A 24,740-nucleotide genomic window follows, 5' to 3' on the forward strand; every position below is an offset into this window, starting at 1 on the left:
GGTTTCCCTTTTTTTAAGAACACCCAAAGGGAAATAACTTGACCCACCAGCTCCAGTGCCGGTAATATAAATAGCGGCGCTATTATGGCTATGCGCTAATAAAATTGCCATCCAACGCACACACGCCCACTAGGAGGTGAAGCTCATCCAATTTCCGAGCGGTCGAGCGGTTTTGCCTCGGTTTTATTGGTAATAAACTCAATTAAACTTGATTGTTCAATAAATGTTAAATCAATTTCGATTATTCTATGCGGTGTTTGAATACGGCCCTGCTGCAAGTTTTCGCTACAAAATGTGGTAGCTTCATATTTGTGTATTCATGTCCAGCACACACAAATGGCATTCTGGTGTTGCAACAAGATGCACCGCTCGTACCGTACAGATTCGCAATTCCATAAAAACCGGTGCAGTAAATCTACCAAGGAAATTTACTTTCTGGTCTGTTCATGGAAAGTACATTCAAACAAGCTAGCATTTTCTTCAACATAAGCAATAACGATTTATATACACCAGTTGCACTTGTTTTTCCATATCAAACGGCTGAAGGAAAATGGAATAACAAGTTCCTCGACCATGCTGAGCCGAAATTCCTGAGCCGGCTGCCAATCGGTCTGCATTGCAAAAAGATGAAATCGATAATATTCGCACTTTCCTTACCCGCATCACACGATTTATCGTAAAACCATAGGATACACTGTCTCTGCTCTGATCTGGTTTGGAAACAACGAGGTGAACTGGTTTTTCGAGCCAAATCGACAGAGACAAGCACGTAAAGCACTTTTGCTTTCGATTTAGTACGTTTCGTACTGTGCCATTCGCACATGTTCGGCGATGACTTTTGGTTCTAGCTTTTGCGATTGCGTTTTACAGCCCTTTTTTGATGGCAAAGAAAATTTTGTGAAATCTGTGAGCCATTTAAAACAAATCCCCAGCGAACTAGCGGCACATCGCCAAGCATCAAAAAGACCACAACGCCGGGTAAACTAGTTCGCGGGGGTAATAATTCATTTTTATGGAGCATACGTGGAAAGTTGGGAACGTTGCGATCGTTACAAAACGTGACCGCTAGAAAGCGAACGTTCCCGCAAAAAAGGGGCAGCGCGAGGTTTAAAAATAAATATCTACGCGTCAATATGGCAGGATGCTGCAGCATTATTAGTTTTATTAATTTAAATTTTAATTGCTGCTTATCGTAACGTGTGCAGTAAGAGCATAAATGCGAATGTTCTTATGCAATGTAAGCCCAATCATTGCAAACAAAAATCCTTAGTAATAGTGATTGGTTTCTTGTACCTCGAATTCTTGGTCAGTCTTAGACGGAAGTTTCCTACAAGTGACACACTAAGTAGAGTTATTGTGTACAACTTTCGAAATCAATACCTAATCCAATAAATATATCTCAGTAATCCAAGAAGCGATGATCACCTCCTTTTGTCTGACACTAAATGGATTCAAATCGGTTTAGATGTTACACGAAAATGGCTGTTTTCAAGAAGATTACACTGGTCAACAAAAAGCTGAAGCACGGAATAGCTGCCCTCGAAAAATTATAGCTTTTTAATCATTCCTGTGAATTTTGGCGCCCCTAGCCATTACCAAAACGCGTTGACTCGAGGTTCGTCGCTTATTAGTTGGGGTTACCCTACACACTAATTTCACCAACTGCAGAAGGCTTTTCGGGTTGCTTGATTTTGCCCGGCAGACCCTCTTTTACAGGGTGGCGTGTACCTCTATCGGATTTCGGACTTTCACTAGAACACAAAAGGAAAACAAAATAAATAAACGAAACAAAAACTTATCGGTTTATACTTTCTTTCCTCCAGCTGTCGTTAGTGGTGATTTCGAGGGGTGGTCTTCAGGGGCGGCTTTCCTGCTTCTGCAGCTCGCAGTCGGTGTTCTCCTGCTCCTTGTTATTTAGCCGGGGGTAGCCAATCACACTGCTAACCCTATCCGGCGAGCGAACATAAACAGCAGCACTCAACTCATGGGCCAACGGAACAATTTTCGTTGGTCTTATCAAAGCGAAACAATCTTCGCTCCTACGGGACACAAACTGTAAAAATAAAACAGTTAAAACGCGCACTTTTAAAACGAAAACATACGACGCGTGTCACTCGTACCGTGATCGAGGCTAAACTGAAGTCTTCCCGCGATGGATGCCTCTGTTGCCGACCACAACAAACCCGCCGTGACGTCGACGTCAGCATTCAGCACACCACTTTTCCACAGCTAGAGGAGAATTCCGGCCTATCTAACCCTAAACATTAATTCACAAATATAAATAAAAAAATATAAGCCCTACTAAACGCGACAATATCGTTCACAAACGAAAAAACGAACGAATTTAAACAAATTTACGTGAACGATATTCAGCGCAAGTAGTGAGAACTGTCATTCTGGGTACACGCTGCTGCGGGGGTGTTCAAATGCGGGTAATTTTCACTAATACACACCCTCGCAAAAGTACCCAAAATAAGGGTTATTTTTACGTGAACACGCTCTTGCCGCGTTACCCAAAATTAGATGAATTTTCCACTCGATGCGGTTACACGCTTCAACGTTATGTTTACGAGAAAACTTATTTAAGTCTCTGGAAGAAATTTAGGTGGCTAGGGGCACCAAAATTCACAGGAATGGCTAAAGCCTATAATGTTTCATTTTTTCTAGCTTGAGCTTTAGAGCCACACCTGTATTGAGCAGTGTTCTTCAAGAAATTTTTATTCTTTTTTATTCGTGCTTGCCAATTTTTCTTAAATTTTGCACAATTGTTAATTTTTAATCAAGGTATCGTTGTATGATTATGACTTTTTCGTATATAATTTCGACCTATTAAAAATTTTATTTAAAACTCAAATTAAAAAACCAGACAGCTGTGCAAGGGTGAAGCTTAATCAAAAGAATCGCCCTGGGTCGGTTCAAAAAATGCTGGATGATTACATGCTGATGATTAAGAATAATCACTAGACCCAAACCAAAGGTTCGAGAAAAGCAGATTTTTCATTTTAATCAGCCAAACTAAGAGCTATGAATAGAAGGAAATATTTTTGAGTGAATAACCGTACTTTCACGTTCATATTCGAAATAAAAATAAAGTAAAAAGGCCAAAAGAACTCCCAACGAAACTTCTCCAGGACATTATATTTGGCGATGTTTGTCAGAAGAAACTAGGCAATAATAAAGCAGTTAACGTGTAAAAAAAGGTATAATCATATTACACACAAGCACGGATGAAAAATAAGCATACCATTTCTCAATAGTGGTATTGCTAATAATAGAAGTACGGGATACAGCAGAAAACCGGACCTATCGCACAATAGATCAACGATTCTGGTCGCAGTGAGTAAGTCCACACAACAACAAAAAAACTATTTGATTTAAAATCACTGCTTAGATTATTTAACATTATTGAAATACAGTAAAGTCTTTTTTACACGGTTTTTTTTACACGGTTTTATTTTACACGGTTCTTTTTTACGACGATTTTCCAAATAACACGGTTTTTTTACGACGTTTTCTCAAATAGGGTGGGGCACCGGTTTTGGCCATAGCACCAATTTTAGCCATGATGGAATAAAATTGATAATTGTGAAGAAGTATCTTGAATTACTCCTATTTCGAAGTGTTGGAACTGCTGACATTATTCGACTGTACAGTTTACTGTACAGTCCAACGTTTAGGTAATTTGCAAGCTATTTTTGATAGAGCATAGTCTTGTTAAGGTTTGTACATTTCTATAGCAAATTTTGTTACCATCATCAGGCACAACTTATTACAGCACATGGATAAAAAAATAGGCATTATGGTATGATTTTTCTCTGCAATATCAAAAATAACAAAAGCTTCCAAAAACGATCAATGATCCGTTCTTGGCCACATATCAAAGCAATTTCATAATTCATAATCCTGGTAGTGGCCATATGTAAACAAATCCATGGTAACGTATTAACATTGATGCAAAACATGAAAAGTACGAAGTTTTTCGGGCTGTCATAAGATATCGCATGAGATTCGTGAAAACAGAAAACTGGTTCTGGATAAGAAAGGTTGTATTGCTACAGCACCGCCATTTGATATAATATTTTATTTTATTATATGTGATATTATTTAGTTTGATTAATAGATATAGGTACTGGCCTCTTAGTTAGTTGAATAACGAGGGTTTTCTGCTGATAAAATATATCTACATGATAAAGTCAAATTATAAAATAAATTCTCGTAAATTCCACTTTTTCGCGAATTGGCTAAAATAGGAGCCCCGAGTGGCCAATTAAGAAATGCTATGGCCAAAATAAGAGCCTTGAGAAGTTTTTTGGTTGGAAAATATACAAACAAAATAACATAATTTTACTATTTAAACTCAAAGTTAGTGAAAAATATGTGCGAGTTCATTCGATTTCCACGTTGAACTGATTCAATTACATATTTTTCGAAGGGAGCAGGCCAAATATCTCTCATCAATAACATACTATGGCCAAAACCGGTGCTTCTACCCTAACGCGGTTTTATTTTACACGTTTTTTTTTTGCACGATTTTTCGTCTTCGCATAAAATTGTTACAGTAAGTAACAGTAACGGTACCGTGGAAAGGGGTGAAATTGATCAGTGGGGTGAAATTGATCACCTGGAAATTCGTGATAAAAAATACTAATCAAAGATACTGATCTTACAAAACTAGGCAATGTTTACGAGTCCTAAAATGCAACTTTTGAAAGATTCACATACAATGCATTTTAACATATATTCGAAAAATTCTTCTAATTCAGTCAAAACTCAATCAAACTTGATCGAACAAGTTTCTAAATAACAAAAAAAAGTATTGAATTTACTTTAAGTAATCTTAATAAGGGGTTAATTACGTTAAATTTGGAGAAGTGAAAAAAGTTTGATAAAAGCTCAAAAAATATAATTTTCAACAATGATTTTTCCATACCATCAAAGTAATACTGATGAATTCACAGGAAACCTCAAAGATTTCTATTTCAGAGCTGGTTTTTAAGCTTTGCAACAAACCGAATTGAAATCGATCTAACAATGATCAAATGAGAGCAAACTTTGCAAACTGCAGCTCGTGAACCAAAATAAATAAACTTTAACCTGAAATATCGTTATATTCGTTTTCAAACTACCTGTGATTGATATTCTTCAGTCCAGAAATCATTATTTATCATAAACATAGAAAAAAAAAGGACATTTCCAATAGAATTAATGGATTTCAGGGGTGATCAATTTCACCCCGATTTATCTTATATTACCTCATAGAATTTTCGAATTTATTTCATGAAGTAAACGATAGAAATTTCACCAATAGCCATAGAGGTTTTCTAGAGCACATGCCAGTACTTGTTTTAAATATATACTTTTTTGGGAAAAATGTACATAAAGCTAATTAATTGGAAAATATTATGAAAATTGATCAATTTCACCCCGTTTCATGGTAACAGGCTTTAGTAGGCTGTTTTTTACACAGTTTCATTTATACACGGTTCTTTTTTACGACGTTTTTCCAAATAACGCGGTTTTTTTACGACGTTTTTTCCAAATAACGCGGTTTTTTTACACGGTTTTTTTGCACGGTACGTAAAATCGTGTAAAAAAGAACTTTACTGTACGCTTATTCTTTAAAATGATTGATAGATTGACAAAAAAAGGCTCTGAAACTTTACCTTCAGGAGTAATAGTCTCTTATTCTTTCATTCTGGATTTTTTATATAAGGTTTTGATATAGTCGCAGGCTTACAGCATCCGCTTTGATGATCAGTTGGTCGTTCGAATCTTAGTTAGAAGCAGGCCATTTTTATTTATTAAAAGAATCAAACATGGATTTTTTCTCAGGCTGCTCATCACCCTATACCTACGCTTCTACCGAAATCTTTTACTTTCTCCTGGATCACATAATTTTCTAAGGAACCCTGATCCAACACACTCTTCCCTACTAACAAACAATCACCTTCCTGCGATCTTTGTGGAGGTGCAGATGTTAACTCGTATGTGCAATCAGTCAAGCTAAGCTAAGCTTGATAAAACCTCAAGCTCTTCTAAAAAACATGAAAAAAACAAATCTTTTTTTTTCTTCAAATTAAAGTTCAATGCTCATTCAGGTTATTTTTAGTCAAAAAACTTTTCACGGAGAGTATATTTTTCACAAGGCATGATCAGTTCCTTACAATTCATTCTCAAACTCTCTTATGAACAATTAAAGGATTTTGAGCTACAATGCTTTGATGAAAGCTATGCGCGCTTTCAAAAACTCACTTTTCAATGCTAAAATATCTCCTCTTGTGGAAAATACTCAGTTTGCTAAGTCAGATACGCGTGCAATACTTGAATCAAATCTGAAATGGTCGATATTCGACAGTAGCTCATTTGACATGGATTTGCTTTCTTGACTAAATATGTCCTCGTAATAAAACTGGATGGATAATCATTTTTGTTCAGGAAATTGTCATTATATCGGAATACTTGCAGATGAACGAGGCTTCGATAGGGAAAAATATAAGTTCTACCTATATTATATACTAGTTGAACATTCCCGGCATTGCTCGGGGTCAAAGGTTCCTTTTTTTCTGTGTGGACTCATCACTGCGACCAGAGCTTAGATCCATTGTGATATTGCCCAGGTGTTTTTTGTACTCCGCACTTTATATTATTAGCAGTAACACTATTGAAATAAGTGATACGCTTATCATTCATATCAGTGCTTGTGTGTAATTACCTTTCCGTTTCAAGCTTACTGCTCTACTATACCAAGCCTCTGTCCATCCTAACAATATCGCCTAGTTACAATTCCCTGGAGAGAACTTTCATATGTTACTCACACCAGTTTTATTATAATAGGGACTTATTTTTGTAAGGAGGAGAGTCAACAGGGGTACTGTAGAATCCAGATTGAAGGGAGGGTACGTGGTGGGGAGCCTGAGAATAAACCCATGCTTAAAGTCCTTTGACAACCAAAAGGCCTGATTCTACTAAGATTCGCACCCACGACCACCCGCTTACCAGAGCGGACTCTGTAACCTTGCGGCTACGGAGCTCCCCTAAGGTACCTTAATCAAGCATCATTTTTTTTATATTTTATTGCCACATTAGAACAACTCACTTCAGAATTATTACGTTGAATGGAATTCGTCATTTCGAATGCTGAAGTGACGCATGGAGCTCCACCTTCGAAAGAATTAGAATTCTTGGCCAAATACCACTTTAGGCCAGTGTCCTGAAAGAAGTCGCCATCTTGGGAACGATTTCTATCCTCTGTGCATCATCTTGTTTCTTGAAATGCCTGATAACTAAGATACCTGATATTTTTCCTCAAATGTCTTTCTTGAACATTACCAATCATTTTAGTGCAGAAAAAACAGATGCCGTAGCTTTGAATTTTGATATAAAGGCAAATTAGGCATATAGAAAAAGTTTTGTATGTTTATGGAAAGTTTTGTAAATAATATCTCGATTTTCAGTAATCAAATACCTATTATTTTTCCTCTAATGTCTGTCTTTAACAGCAAAGAATATTTTCATGTAAAAAACCTGCATGTCCTAACCTACGTCTTTTGATCCAGAACAACTCAGAAACGGAGGGAATAAAATCGATAGGATCAACTGCGTTACTAAATTCCGCGTTTATATAGTGAATGGCGCCAGTAGTAAGTGCTGGTCGATGATGAAACAAGTTGAGACATATAATATACAAACCGTTTCGACACGCTAGTGATTCATAAAATGTCTGATTTTTTGCCAGATAATTGGAAAATGTTACTTTTCTCATTTCATTAGAAGGAAACGGCGGCTGAAGCGCATCGAGAGTTGAAAAAAGTTTGCGCAAATGCTGCTTTAAGTGAAACAACTTTCCATGGTAATTTCGATGTTGATGACCGTTTGCGGAAGGCCAAAAGCTTTCGAAGATGCTGAATTGGGGATATCGCTTAATGAGGATCCGTGCCAATCGCAGAAACAGCTTACTTCATTGTCAGGAGATATTTGCTAAACGATTCGCAAGCGATTATATGCTTTAGGAATAATTCAAAAACAAAAGAGCTGGGTTCCTAATGTTTTGAAGCCAAGGGACGTTGAGCGTCACACAGTGCGTTGAATGTATGGGAATGCGAGACTAAAATCGAAACAGTCATTCTAGTAATTGTCAATTGATGTGACACGAAAAATGTAAAAATTCTTTGTGCAGAAGCGTAAAACGTTAATTGTTCTGAAATATTGTCGATTCCGAGACAAAAGGGTTTTCAAAACCATATTAAAATAATTTCTAGGTTGAAAATAGTGACTTTAACTGCACCACAATGAGGTTTCATTTTTATTTTCATTTAATTATCCATCAATTATATTTATATATATTTTACTGTTGCAATGCATTTTCCTATCATTAATCCGGAATAATTTTACGATGTTTTAAACATCAATTACTTATCATGCTGAAAAATAAAAGACCGATGGACGATACATTGCTCAATCTTGGTTGCAGAGGCATCATTCGAAAATGTGAATTCTGTTTGTGGAACAAACTTGAGCAATGGAAACCACTTTCAGTGTTTCAAGGACATTCTAAAAAAAAAGGAAAAAGTTAAATTCAGAGAGGACCCTCGAGGTACGTTTTTTTGACGATCGATTTCAAATCGAAATTGTATTTTTCCTCCAAGCATAAATAAACATGACCAAGAAGCCTCTAACTTTTACATACGCTACAATATGCATCATTAGTGACATTTTAAATATAGTAATTATATGCCTCTACCATTGCCAATATGGTTTTTACTTGAAAAGATATAAAGTATATTCGGATTACTCCGTGATTAGGGCGATACCAGATAGGAATACAAAGCAATAATTCGCCCTTATCACGAAGTACTCCGGATATGGAAAAATAAATTTGGAAACTAAGACGATTTTTCAGAAATAACGTGTCACTTGAATAGTTGAAAGCACTTCACAGTAAATGCGTTTCATAACTATTTAGGTGGACTTACGAGGGTAATAATAACATTACAATATGTTTCGAATGTGTATAAAACATTTCAACATATGAAATTGGTTCAGCAAGAAATTTTGATTTTTGTCTATGGAACGTTGAACTATGCGTCGTTTATTCGTTTGTGAACAGTGGCAAAAGGAAGGGTTTTCGTTCGTCGCATCGTAACGCGCGATGAAAAATTGATTCATCACTGCAACCCAAAGAAAAAAAAGTCATAGAGATCATACTTATACGTCATCGGCTCGGTCGAATATACGCCCTGCGAAGGTTATGCTATGTATTTTGTAAGTTGAACTGCACAAAAAAGCCACAATACGGAAGAGCCACTAGAATCACTTTTCTATTGCATGACAACGTTCGGCTCCATACTGCCAAAGTCATTAAAATTTGCATATAAACGGTCAAATGGGAAATCCTTCCTCATTCTCCAGATTACCCTGATATTGCGTCCAATTATTACTTGTTCCGTTCGATCGCACAAGGTCTTGCTGATCAGCAGTTCCGCTGATCTTCATGTACATCGTAAATAAATGGCTCCGATAAGACTCCTTGACATAATAAGTCTCTCTTGAGATACAACTGTCCAGGGCCGAATTCAGGTGCTGGGGGGTCCGGGCCAGATAAATTCGTGGGGCCTTCTTTTCTTACAAAAATAGAGGTAAAAAAATTTCAAATTTTGATATGACTTAACGCTTTGCTGGAAGTTGACGAGCAAAAAAAAAGGATTCCACTCTGCCTTCACGTTTGGCCCAGAACTAGAGGGGGGGGGGGCTCGTGACGAAAGGCCCGGGGCATTTCCCCCTTAGCCTCCCTTAAATCCGTGCTTGCAACTGTCCCGAGGATAGTTTGTTTAGATCTCTCCAGAGAATTGTATTTTGACCATGACACAGGTAACGTGATAATACATGTTAAGGACGCAGTGCTACCTTCCTGTCAATCATCGACAAATGAATTAACCTAGAAGCAAGATATTTTTAACCCTATCTCTAACGGCTTTGATAATAACATTCGGCTTCACAATGGCATTTGTTTGTTTGTTTGTTTATTGTCCAGTAGCGTAAGATCTAAAGCTTTTCAAATTTGCCTTTTTTGACAGTTCATGTAAAATAATTGAAAACTGAATCGAACAAACATTTTAATAACTATTTTTGACCATCCCACTCTGTTTTCGAAGCTACAAATCGAAATTATTTTGACCCATAAAAATCGATCGAAATTGTATTTTTGTGGTCAATTCGCCTAAAAATGAGAAACTTACTCTACTTTTCTATGAATCAAATTTATTACTATCATTTTACTCAATGTTTTATTCGTTTTTCGTGTGGAGAGTTGTTTCCAAATTGATCTGAATGTCTACCGCTTACAGTATGTATAAATCTCGACTAAAAGAAGCTGTTAGGGTCGTATAGATCATAGAGCTAGCCATCTTTCGACATCTATCTAACGTGTATCTACACTAAAGCTTGGCTACGAAATGTGTATCGGATGAACAGAAGGTCGAACTCGGAATGTAGCACCTAGTTTTTTTGTTGTTGAGTGCATTCACTGGTCATGGCGCTTAATGTTCAAGTTGATTTCTCAAGCATGTTCAGAGTAGTAATTTGATGGTTCTGTTCAAGTATAAGAGTGAGAGATTTGATGATGATATGAATTTGTTTTTATCTGTTGTGATATCTTTAATACCTTACAAAGATTTTTCGATTTTCTTTGTTGTTGTGTGCGATATTTCTCAATAGCATAACTCCAATAATCACCAATAATTTCCAGCATGTCGCTTTGAACTGTATCAATCGTATATGTAGCAAAATCTGACGTGTTTAGTTTTGTTACTCGCTTGATTGCAGCCGATCGCGTGTTGCTCTTTTGCCGATCTTTTGTTGTTAATTGCGCATTGCTGCACTTCATGGTTTGTCGGTTAAATTTTATCTCCCCCAACTGCTGCGAAAATAGAAGATGCAGTACGGCTTATTGGTTTATCTTGAAGTGAAACCCAATGCAATTAGAAAATTGTTTTGACTGGGGTGAAATTTTCCCGCTTTCAGGAAACAAACTGTTCAATCATTGTATCGAAATCAGTAGTTTCCTTTCCTAGGTATCACGCTCGTCTCAAGTCAATCATGTGCAATTCGTTTTCCAGGCGAACGAATTCAGCATTGTCACAATCAGCTGCTCTGATTTGAACGTTGCGGTCATTGCCGCACATCCACCCCGATTAGAACACACCGGCTGGATGGTGTATTCGTGAGCCAGCCGAATAGAACAGCGCCGCCTTCGAATAATAGATAATAACGTGTTGTCATCGGTGCAATAACCATCCGAACGCGGTCACGTGTAACCAAACTTGACCGCGCAACGATTCTAGCCTATTGAGGTTGCAGCACGGCAGACTGCTGTTTGTTAGCGTTGGCTTGTGTCTAAACAAGTTTAAGCCGCCTCCTCGGGACGGGCAAGTGTTTCGCGTGGCATTCGTAATTGCTTTTTATCATGGCGTGCTCGAGTGATACGAACTCGATGGATGATCATAAATCCGACTGATAAGTCTGGTCAAACGAGGGTTAGCACTCTTAACATTTTACACTATTTGACAACACATTTATTGAACTATTGAATTTGTAGTCGCTGGATGCCCAGAGATTTTTTCCGAAACATGTAGCAAAAAACGTGAAGCATTGCGTGTATGAAAAAAAATCCTTCACCAAATAAAAACTAATATAAAAATAAAATAAAGAACATGGTTGTGAAAAAAGATTTTTTCAAAATTATTTGAGTAGATATTTTTTTTTTTACTTTTTTATAGATGCTCAGTTTAATTTAAACGAGTGATAGATGATTTTTTGATGATAAAAGTTTTTTTTATTATCTTAGGGGTTCACCATATTTATCAACATGTTCTTATTTTTTATCATCATTTCCTTATTCAAACAAGTGTAATATTTGATAAATTTTGATAAAGTAATTTTTCGAAATTAATTACTGCTTAGCACGAAAACTTTTTTTTAGTTTTTGAATAGTTTATTTGACACGGCACGATACAATTTATGTTTAACTGAGCCAAGTACATTTTTTTTTTAATTTTAAATTAGCAGGGAAAAGAGGGAGGCCTTTTTTTTATTCTCGCGGCCGACTACGAGCTAGTGGGGATTTAAGGTGAGAGGAGGGGTGTTACAATTTTGTTTTTAACTATACAGAATGTATTCATTTGAACGTGGCTAACCAGTGATGTTCTATTTGAGCAGTTTTGGTCTGTGGTGTCTGCGTAAACATAGAGATGCCGAGTCTTCGTTTTAGTGTCTCCAGCCGGGTGTATCATTCTCTTTCAGTTTGTGACAGAAATTGTATTCTAGCAAATAGATAAAAGAAATCAAATTTTAATGCCAGCATTTTGTATAAACCCGTATAGCTGTGTCATGTACTGGAGATCACCACTTCCCAGAATGTCTCTAACGGGTACGTTCGGTTGTTTTCCTCGGGCCCGAAGGGAATCTATAAGCTCAGACCTAACACCACAGTATTCGGTACACGACCAAACAACATGCTCGATGTCATGGTAGCCATCGCCACAAACGCAGTGATTACTGTCTACAAGCCCTATACGAAAGAGATGCGTGTTTAACGTATAGTGATTGGACATAAGTCTGGACATCACGCGAATGAAGTCCCGACCTACATCCAACCCCTTGAACCATGCTTTCGTCGATACCTTAGGAAAAATGGAATGTAGCCACCGTCCCAGTTCATCTGAGTTCCATGATGATTGCCAACTGTTGAGTGTTCTCTGACGCAAAATGCTATAAAATTCATCATAAGCAATTGGTCTTACATAAATATCGCCATCAATAGCACCAACGTTAGCTAAAGCGTCAGCCTTTTCATTGCCCGGAATGGAACAATGAGAAGGGACCCACGCTAAGGTAACCCGATAATTTTTATCTGTTAAAGCACTTAAAAACCGCCGTATTTTCCCCAGGAAATACGGGATGTGCTTCACAGTCTTCATCGATCGCAGAGCCCAATGGCGCTGAGACTGTCTGTGAAGATGAATTAGTGGTCTATGGGCAGGGTTTCGATGATCCCAAGAGAGTACTGAATGGCAGCAAGCTCTGCGACGTACACGGAAGCAGGAGCATCGAGTTTGTAGGAGGCGGTAAAATTTTCGTGGAAAACACCGAAGCCAGTGGACTCATCTAGATTAGATCCGTCAGTGTAAAACCTTTTATCATAACTAACTTGTTTAAACTGATTGGAAAATTTTTTAGGGATCTCTTGGGGTCGCAATTGATCCGGGATACCAGAAATGTCTTGTTTCATGGTGGTGTCGAAGAATATAGCATTATTAGAAGTATCTAAAAGTGCGACATTGGAGGAATCGTATGAAGAAGGATTAATATCTTGAGCCATATAGTCAAAATATAAAGTCATAAATCTGGATTGAGATTGAAGGTCGACCAACCTCTCGAAATTTTCAATTACTAATGGGTTCATAACTGTGCATCGAATTAGCAACCGGTAAGAGAGATTCCAAAAACGATGTTTCAACGGAAGGATACCCGCTAGCACTTCAAGACTCATCGTATGGGTCGACTGCATGCAACCTAAGGCAATACGCAAACAACGATACTGTATTCGTTTCAGTTTGATCAAATTTGTGTTTGCTGCGGAGCGGAAGCAGAAACACCCGTACTCAATTACAGACAATATCGTTGTTTGGTAAAGCCTTAGAAGGTCTCCTGGGTGGGCTCCCCACCAAGTTCCGGTAATCGTACGAAGAAAATTAATCCTCTGTTGGCATTTTTGTGTCAGATACCTAATATGACAAGCCCAGGTGCATTTAGAGTCGAACCAGACCCCGAGATATTTAGCGACTAAAACCTGAGAGATCGTTTTACCCGTTAGTAGGAGCTGCAGCTGAGCTGGATTATGCTTCCTAGAAAAAACGACCAGCTCAGTTTTCTCCGGAGAGAATTCGATACTCAGCTTAAGAGCCCATTCAGACAAATTGTCTAAGGTATCTTGCAATGGTCTTTGCAGATCGCTAGCCTCGCTACCAGTAATGGATACAACGCTATCGTCTGCAAGTTGCCTTAGCGTGCATGAATTTGCAAGACATTCATCGATGTCATTGACGTAAAAATTATATAAGAGAGGACTTAAACATGAACCCTGGGGAAGACCCATGTAACTAATTCGGGAAGTTGTCGAATCGCCATGTGAGAAATACATATGCTTTTCTGACAACAAATTGAGCAAAAAGTTATTCAAATTGTGTGAAAGTCCCTGCGAATGAAGTTTCGCGCTTAAAACTTCTACAGAGACAGAGTCAAAAGCCCCCTTAATATCCATGAACGCAGAAGCCATTTGCTCTTTTCGAGCAAAGGCTAGTTGAATTTGAGTAGAAAGCAACGCTAGGCAATCGTTCGTCCCTTTGCCCCGGCGAAAGCCAAATTGAGTATCTGAAAGTAACCCGTTTGTTTCGACCCATTTGTCTAACCGTAAGAGGATCCTTTTCTCCATTAATTTCCGGAGGCAAGAGAGCATCGCAATCGGCCTATATGAATTGTGATCAGAGGCAGGTTTCCCGGGTTTCCGAATAGCAATGACTTTTACCTCCCTCCAGTCATGCGGAACAATATTTAGCTCAAGAAACTTGTTAAACAAATTCAACAAGCGTCTTTTTGCAGAGTCGGGTAGATTCTTCAACAGGTTGAATTTTATTCTATCTAACCCTGGAGCCTTATTGTTGCACGACAGGAGAGCCATTGAAAATTCCAACATCGAAAATGGAGGCTCTTCCGTAGTTACTAATAACGCGTCACGAAAGGTTTTCTGTTCCGGTACAGAGTCCGGACAGACCTTTTTCATTCGAAACGCCACGGTTCCGCATGCGCCTGGCGGTATCCCAAAGAGTGCTCATCGCTGTTTCCCTCGACAACGCGTTCACGAACCGCCGCCAGTACCCGCGTTTTTTCGCCTTTACTAAGCTCTTCATCTGCCTGCCCAGTGCCTCGTACTTTCGAAGCAGGTTGACAGTGCCGTACTCCCGGTAGTCCTTATACGCCGCGGACCTTCGCACGTACAGCTCAGAGCACTCTTTGTCCCACCATTTGTTGGGAGGGCGCTGTCTAATCGTTACCCCGTGTATCGGTTTCGTCTGAGCTTGAGTCGCGGCGTCGATTATCAAGCCAGCTAAGAACGCGTATTCTTCCTCCGGAGGAAGTTCCTCGTGAGTCTCGATAGATTGCGCTATAATAGACTCATAACACTTCCAATCAATATTACGTGTAAGGTCGTAGGAAATATTGATTGGGTTCGGGGGAGTTGAACCATTAGCAATTGATATAACGATTGGAAGATGATCACTACCGCGGGGATCGTTGATTACTTTCCACTGGCAATCTAACGCTAGTGATGTCGAGCAGAGGGATAGGTCAAGCACGCTTTCACGTGCTGGAGGATTAGGTACGCGTGTCGCTTCCCCAGTATTCAAAACTGTCATATTGAAGTCGTCGATCAAGTTACAGATTAAAGAAGATCGGTTGTCGTCGTACAGCGACCCCCATAGCGAACAGTGAGAGTTAAGATCTCCCAAAATCAAAAAAGGTGCGGGAAGCAATTCTGCTATATCAAGGAGTTGCTTCTGTTCAATCCGCGCGGATAGGGGAATATATAACGAAACAAGGCAAAGGTCTTTTCCTTTCATATTCGTTTGAATGGCGACAACTTCAATATTCGAGATCGAGGAGAGGTCGATTCGGAAGAAGGAATAGCACTTTTTAATCCCTAAAAGTACCCCTCCACCGTGTGAGTCTCGATCTCGACGAATAATGTTAAAATCGTGAAAATTGAGTTGATCGTTTGAATTGAGAAAGGTTTCACAGAGCGCAAATGCGTCACAATTGTATGTATTTATTAAATGAGAAAAAAGATCGAATTTGGGGATGATACTTCTGCAATTCCACTGTAATACAGTGATAAAATTCCTAACCTCTTTCGCCGTATTAGTCATCGAAAGATATGATAGCTGAAATGAGAGGCCAAGTTGCTGCTAGTTGCATCAAAAAGGTTTTCACTGTAGGAAGAAGGGCAAGAAGAATATTTTGTAGGGGATCTGGTATGTTGAATGTTTTAAATATCCAGTCCACAATATCAGAAAACTTTATGAACCCTGTTTCTTTTTTATCTTCTGATCGAGAAATGGGTGCACGAGGGGTTTTTGGTGCCCCAGGAAGCGGTGGGTACTCCTGGTTTGATTTGAAATTAAAACCGGGGGGTACTTGCTTCGGTTTTTCCTGACCGCTTCCTTTCTGTGTTGTCTTATTGGTCATTCCGCTAGGGGTTATCTTACGACCTTTGCGAGAAAGATTAGGAGAGTTGAGCATTCTCCTCTTCCTAGATCCCTCTGGCAAGGCATAAGAACACCCTTCGACGGGATCGTCAGATGTACCCTCATCGGTTGGCAAAAAGGAAAAGATGTTTCCTGTCGAGGGTGGCTCAGCCCTCTTAAGCATTCTTGCAAAAGAGCGCTTTGATCGTTCCTTAAGGGAACGCTTAATTTTTTCCTCGCGCTGTTTGTACGCGGGACACGCCGAAAGGTCATGCCGAGTTCCCTCGCAGTAAAGACACTTTTCAGTATCCTCACTACAAGCGGTCTCAGCATGATTGCCTCCGCACTTGCTGCAGCGTGCCTTGTTGCAACAGTAGGTGGCTGTATGACCTAACTGCTTGCAGTTTTGGCAATGCATGACCCGCGGTACAAACAGGCGTACAGGCAGACGAACCCTGTCCAAAGAGATGTAGTTCGGCAGTGCGGATCCGGCGAATGTTACACGGAAGGAATCCGAAGGGAGGAATTTCTTCTTCCCTTCTTCGATGGATACTGAATGTAATTGCTTGACATCCAGTATCTTTACATCTTGAATCAGGGAGTTCTTGAAGCAGCCAACCCCGTGACGCAAAATGTCATTGACCGTGAGGCTTCCTTCGGTAACCACACCGTCGATCTCCACGTCCTTGGCAGGGATGTACACGCGGTACTCCCGTGTAAAGAGCTCGTAGCTAGCAATTTCGTTTGCTTGCTTCAAGCTACTCACGACAACTCGCAGTTTGTTCGGCCTCACCTTCGTAATCTCGGTTACGGCCGAAAACTGTTTTGCCAGGTCCTTGCCTATTTGTATAATGTTAAGAGGCTTCTTTATGGGCCTAAAGTAAACTACGAACGGACCTTCCGTGTTGCCGGTACCCTTGGTACGGGGCTAGGTAGAGGGGAATTGATGGGGGAGATCTCAATCTCTTCCCCATTTGTTTCCACATCCAGGAATAGTTGCACCTGCATGTCGTCCATTTTGCGGGAGCGTTACGCTCTACCGCACACAAACGATAAATATTCGAATGTGTGGGGGGGGGGGGGGGGGTGGTGGGATCAAGTAGTTGATATTAAATTTTAAAAACAATTTTTCAAACTACAATGGATCAAAATAAAAAAAAAGACAGTAATACTAATACTAATAACAATAGTAATAATAGTAATAATAATAATAATAATAATTATAACAATAATAATAATAATAATAACAATAATAATAATGATAATTATAATAATAACAATAATAATAATAATATTAATAATAATGATAAAAATTCTAAAGTGAATACTTCACCGAACGTCTAAGTCACGACCTCACGGCTGATAGTTGGATTAATCGAGTGTCTCCGCAGAACAAACAATGACGATCCAGCTTCGTGTTGTGACACAGTGGCCGTATCTTACACTCGACCTTGTAGATGCCACTTGTAGTTGACTTCCACTCGCTCGATCGTATGATGGTCCGTGCTGCTAGCGGGGTAACAGCGGTGCGGGAGAATTATTCTTGCTGATATATCAGCTGCGTATCAGATCACTGGCGGGGTAGCCTGCCCCTACCAGTGTGCAGAAGATGTTTCTGCCGATATATTGCAGGCTATTGTTATCGCACACAAGAACTAATCAAAAAAAAAAACACCCGTACGATAACTCGTGTATTGTTATTTTGCGAATCAAACGGAGATAAACCATTTGCGTCTGATCAAGACGAAAGCAAAACAACGAATGCACGAAAACTTTTCTTTGATTTTAATTTGCGTAGAATAGAAATTCGCCACAGTTAAAGTACACATTTAAAATTTGCTGCCGATTCACTGTAATTCATTGGCGAGAACGGCACTGCTGATTGCTTGGAAATGATAATGATAATAGTATCGAAAAGTCACGATTTGTAATTGACCCCACAAAATAAATTAGCTTTATTCTAAAATGCTTAGGCTACAAACAAACCAGCCTCCCCTCCCTTCCTAAAAATAAGCTTAAACAATTTTTCAACTGACAAACAATGGCTTAATACACATCGTATGTTCACTAAATCATGAAACCAAATCAGATATGAAAGTCGTCATTAATCTTCATCCCAAATATTCCAACGTTTCAAAATATTTATGCTCTGTGGGGCCAAACACACACACACTTGAGCCTGTCAAAAGTATGCGCTTAGAATGACATCAATTTTCCCTGTAGCATGTTTAGACCAGACTCTAGCCGCGCCTGATTTCCGCTGTTCGTTAGCAGTAAGTAGGGCCACAGCGATAAAGGAAAAAAAACCGTTGCTGGTTCCATTTGGAAGCAAAAGACGTAGTATTTTTAGCATGTATTATATCGGCTAACTGACGCGGAACAGAACTGCTACCAGCCGCATTCGTTGTGGGTGGTGTATACGCGCATGGTTTGAAATTTTTCTTTTGAAAATCGCGGAAAGCCGCCCTCAATACCTAGATGTCATCGAAATAAAGTTGAACGTTTACTTGCGCCCTGCTTTGTCGGCAAGGTAGGCATTCAGAGCGTTTGTTGGCAATGGTAAATGTGCAATTCCGGTTTGACTCGGAAGCAAGAAAATTACAAAACCACGGGGCGTAAGGTTGCTTGTTTTTGTTGTGGGTGCCACTGTGTTGCTTATGCTTTGGTATGAGCAACAGTTACATGGATTTAGCTGCGTTTAGCAGGTCACACGCTTTTGCCTACTGTGAGATTATGTATTTGTTTGGTTTTCGCGAGTAAACAAGAGTTCAAAAATAGTTATCTTTCACGTCTAGTTTCGCGATGCCAGCCTCGGTATGCTTTGAACGATCTTAGATTGCTTGGCATGATTTGTAACGGATGGAACGGCCGCCGTGTGGCTAATTGATTTATGTAAGTGCCACGAGCTTCTGACTCGTGTCGATTTCCCTCGTGTCGGAAAGCCGATCGGCGAGATGTGAAATATTCGCTAAGCACACAATGTAGACTTCTCTGGAATGGCACTGCCGTGTTGCTGTAAAAACAATAAATTGAAGCAGCAAATGAGCACTCACTGCAGTCAGCTGTTGCACCTGAATTACTGTTATTATTGTTGCTAATTTTGCCCCGCGCCCCGTTGCTACATTTCATAGGCCGGAGCTGTAGATTATTGAACTCAGCAATGAGAACGAGAAAAGGTCGTGCGAGGTTTGTGCAATCACGTTTGTTTCCGTCAGGTCTTTACAGTCGCTTCGAATCGATGTGAAGTTCGTTTAGATTGCTATAATGTTTCTTTTTATTTTTCCGAATCGGTCCGTTTGTAACAAAAAGGTCCACTTTGGAATACATTACATAAACCGAAAAGTTACAATGAAAAGATTTAATTTCAAATCAATTAATAGGGAAAAAGAACCACTCACTCAGTTGATCGACTAATTGGCACCACGTTACGATCCCTAACCTCTCCATCTATAGTTTTTTTTTCACTCAACAGCGATGAAACAATCCTCTAGTAGCACTAACATAATCAAACTGGCATTTATTTTATTAGACTGGTTCAATTTTTCAGTTTTTGTTATTAATTACTAGTAGAATTTTAGTCTCCCGAAAAGAACCTTTTTCGCTAGATGACTTGACACTCTTATAAATTCAAACAGAAAAAATCACAGAAAAAAACAGCATGGATGTACCATTCTACTGTATGTATCTGTTATAGGCGCGTACAAAACTGGTTTATACACTTGCAGTAATATCCAGCGTTGCAAGGCTGTTTTCAAGGCTGCCTGTTGGTGGTTGGCCAGGTTATGCACACTATGTATGCAAAAGAGTGCCGCTGCTGTTTGGTACTCATAAAAAACCGGAGTATTTACTTGCAACTACTATACGAAATTGATTACGCTTTCAAAGGTTAGGCATATTTTTAAACTGCCAGCCGCGGCCAGTAACCACTTGCGATTTAAAGTATCGAAAAATACAACTTTCGAATTCAGACATTACTCAGGGTTATCGAGGTTATACCTTTTCATTGTCAGTGTTAATCTAATTTTAGTAACCTTGTGAATGCTTATGGCGATTGTTCGGATTAGTTTCTTGGGTTTAGGAACGATTTGATTAGCAGGTAGTTCGAAACACAAACCTTTGTATGTGGATTGAGGTGTTATGCACATGTAGATGATTTGTTAAACATTTAGACACGGTACTACTACGTGCGAAGTAGTAAAAAAACAGAGAACATGTTGAAAATAATGAATTGTGACTACCATTTTTTAAAGAAACAATAAATTAGGCCCTTAAAGTCGGTTAGATTTTAAAATTATAAAATGTCTATTTATTTCAATGTTCAATTCTGGTTTAAAAACAAAAGTGAAGTATTTCTATTAATAAGTTCAAATTGATTGTAATAGCCGATTTTCCAGTTAATAGCTTAGCTTAGCTCTGACTGTACATATCAATGGTTGCTATTTTGTGATGGGTCCGAGCCGCCTAAGATGCACACTGAAAGAGCAACTGGAAATGGCAATTCCTTCTCACTGTGCATCATTGAATGAGCTGATTTTTTATGGACCAATAACGGCGCCGGCCACGTTCTTATCGTCGGTTTCATGCAACACCGGCACAACTCAAAAGGTTTCCATTTTGAATTTTGGTTGTCAAACGATGTCAAATATGGTCAAGTTTTATTTCACAAGACTTGTTCCAAAATTCATTAAAAAAGACATAAGCTGATGTGTCTAACGAATTCAAATGAAAAGCATGCTCCAAAGATGGGTAAAACGAAATTTTAACTTGCTCATAGTTTTCGTGAATGTGATAGAGGTAATTTTGAACGCTAAGTTTTTAATCCCGTTTCTCTTGAAACTATGAATTTCGAGTTGTGCCAGTGCCGCACGAAACCTACAATAAGGAAGGAATATTAGAATGTAGGATTTGCTTCGTTAGAGATCGAATATACGGCTGCATCTCAACAAAGACCAGTTTTTGTTAGTGGGACGGGTTTTTGATCAGCATTCACCTTGATAAGTGATATGAACATGATTTAATGGGGTAATGTAACAATGTAGATACACTAAGGTCGCTTTTTACGCGGTTTTTTTACGCGGGCTTTTTTACGCGGGCTTTTTTACGCGGATTTTTTTACGCGGATTCCGGAATTTACGTGGTTTTTTTACGCGGATTCCGGAATTTACGCGGTTTTTTTTACGCGGATTCCGGAATTTATGCGGTTTTTTTACGCAAATTCCAGAATTTACGCGGTATTTTTTTTGCCCGGATTTCGATTTTCCTTCACTCGGAATGCAAAATTAACGATGCTTTTTTACGCGGATTCCGGAGTTTACGCGGTTTTTTTACGCGGATTCCGGAATTTACGCGGTTTTTTTTTACGCGGCACGTATCCCCCGCGTAAAATGCGACTTTAGTGTACATGTGATCATGTACATTCAATGTAAGATTCATAAAAATGAATTAGGCGACATCCATAAATTACGTAACGCAAAAGCACAATTTTTGGATTCACACCCCCCGTATGTAAGTAACGTAATGCCCTAATGAAAATTACGTGACGCAGTTGAAGAACGTGCTTAATGAAAATGCTTGTTTTTGGAGAGTCTCTCCAGCGATTTTTTTGTTACGTACCGCTAATCTTACCTTCCTCTCCCCTAAGTAACAAATCGTAACTCTCAAGGATACCCCCTTTCCCCCCTATGATCGTTACGTAATTTATGGATGCCGCCTTACAATGTACAATAAATTAGGGCATGAAAATAAAACTTAGTTGCCTTCCATAGCTGAAATATTGAAATTTTTAAAGTAGAGAACGCAATAAACAATAATAAAAATTGATTCGAAAAACATATGGAAAGTGTCCGTTATGTTGTGCTGAAATGAAATAGATGAACTTATGTTAATTCACGACATATCAATAGTTGTTGTTCTGCTTTTTGTGGCTGAAAACATAAATTAAAATGAATTATTGCAACAACATTGTAGCGCAACCATTCACCGTATGAAGTCATCCAAACGATATAGATCCATAGATTTTTTTCCTTTTCATAGCTGAAATTTCAAGATTTTTTATTATAGTTATTGTTGTGCTCCTTTCTACAGCTGAAAACATGAATTGAAATAGGTTATTACAACAACATTGCAGCGTTTGCACCTTCCTACAACCATTCACCGCATAAAGTTATCCAAACAGATTCATACGTTCACGCATCTAGAAAAATCGGAGCACCGAGATACGACGATTCATAGGTCGAGCGAAACATAAACGAAACATTTCAAGAGACGTTGTAGAGCTCTATTTCTGAATAAAATTTTAACAGAAAACATTGAACTGCTGGTATAACGCACGTAAAAACAACATAAAGATCAGCAAATATTGTGTATCCTACCCTACCAGTTCGTAGAATGATCTACAAACGTTTGCGAGTGTATGAAGGGGAAATGTCACTTTTTTCATAAGCAAACGCTTAAATTATTGTAACTTAAGTTTTCGACTGAAATTGATGTATTAATTCAAGGAATTGATATTTCGGTTTAGAGTCTGATGAATTGCGTTGATTTTTATCTTCTCATCACCGACGTTTCGGTTTTTCTTTGGGATCATCTCCTGGGCCTACAATAATTTAACATTTCACGCACAAATTGACTTAAATTAGGACAAAATTACACTATACGACATTGAAAAACTGCTCACTTGAAACGGTAATCAACAATTTAAAAAGTTTGTGCAAACGTAAAAACGGTCGGGTCGTGAAGGGTTTAAAGCCGTGCATCCGAAGCGCACATACGAAGTAGTTCATTTTGGTGAAACCCTATCAAGCGATACACTTGGCCTTCATCACACAAAATTTTCTTAATCGAACTGACGGGATTTAGCCTAAATAACACCATACAGCAAAGGAAGGAATATTCTGTGTTGACGAGTCTAAGTGCTTGGGTGAGTGTTAGAATCAAATCAAATCAAACGCATAAAGAATGTATGATTTTTTTTTCCTCATCTATAGTTTATTTGACACGGCACAAATACAATTCAATGTTTAACGGCGCCAATTATATCTGGTAGCTTACTTTCTAAAGTATCTTAATAACTAAAAGCAAATTTTTTATCCTCGCTGCCGACTACGAGCTGAAACTAAATCTAACTTAAGCTAGAATGTTTTGCATGAAAAGCACTGATTTGTTGTTTGATGGTTTTCCATCGCCATAGGTAAGCAGCATATTGAATATGTTCCGCTGCTGGGCCAAGATATTACGGACTGGCATATTGGGTTGTCTCCCTCGGGGCCTGAGAGTATCGTGCGGGTCTAGTTGCTGTTTCCGGATCCGGGGTCTTAACGTGTTCTTGTCGTTTGGTTGGATGTAGGCGGAAGGGGATAGGACTAAACTGGGGCGTGGATGGATTTCAGGAAAACGTATATAAGGGACATGTAGGATAGGTCACGGCTCGCCAAGACATCACGAACAGGAACAGCCGGCTGCCTACCTTCGGCCTGCAGGGAAGCTATTAATCTAGACCTGGCGTCACGGTGTACAGGGCATGACCAAACAACGTGCTCTATGTCGTGATAACCTTCACCACAGGCACAGATACCACTCTCCCCGAGCCCAACACGACGGAGAAGCGCGTCAAATCTATAGTGATTGGACATAAGCCGGGACATCACGCAAATGAAATCCCGACCTACATCCAACCCCTTGAACCACGGGTTCGTCGATACCTTGGGGATTATGGAATGTAACCACCTTCCCAGTTCCCCCTTGGTCCAAGAATTTTGCCAACTGATGATCGTATTCTGACGTACAAATGCGAAAAATTCATTAAAGGCAATTGGTCTTTCATAAATATCACCGTTTGTTGCGCCCACCTTAGCCAAAAAGTCCGCTTTCTCATTACCCGGTATCGAGCAGTGAGAAGGGACCCACGCTAAGGTAATCTGAGTAGATTTTTCGGATAAAGCACTCAGATGTTCCCGTATTTTCCCCAGGAAATACGGAGAGTGCTTAACATCTTTCATCGATCGGAGAGCCTCAATGGAACTGAGACTGTCCGTAAAGATGAAATAATGGTCCGTGGGCATTTTTTCGATAATCCCTAGGGTGTACTGAATTGCAGCTAATTCTGCGACGTAAACAGAAGCAGGATTATCGAGCTTATGGGAGACGGTTAAATTGTTATTGAAGATACCGAAGCCAGTGGACCCATCAAGAAGTGATCCGTCAGTGTAGTACATATTGTCGCAGTTGATGTTTCGATATTTATTGGAAAAAATTTTGGGGATCTGCTGCACGCGTAAATGATCCGGGATTCCACGAGTTTCTTCTATCATGGATGTATCGAAAAACACAGTAGAATCAGAAGTATTTGATAAGTCGACACGATTTGGAATATTCGAAGAAGGGTTAATATTTTGGGACATGTGATTGAAATACAATGTCATAAAACGGGTTTGAGAATTAAGT

At 39.2% G+C, this 24,740-nt stretch overlaps 1 protein-coding gene across 7 annotated transcripts in view; it reads left to right on the forward strand.

Moving 5' to 3' along the window:
- Nucleotides 1-24,740, forward strand: part of LOC129726510 (uncharacterized) — a 153,099-nt gene that overhangs the window by 62,856 nt on the left and 65,503 nt on the right. The gene's annotated exons all lie outside the window — the stretch shown is intronic.

Source organism: Wyeomyia smithii, chromosome 3, assembly GCF_029784165.1.
Source record: "Wyeomyia smithii strain HCP4-BCI-WySm-NY-G18 chromosome 3, ASM2978416v1, whole genome shotgun sequence".
In the NCBI taxonomy this organism is placed as follows: Eukaryota; Metazoa; Arthropoda; class Insecta; order Diptera; family Culicidae; genus Wyeomyia; species Wyeomyia smithii.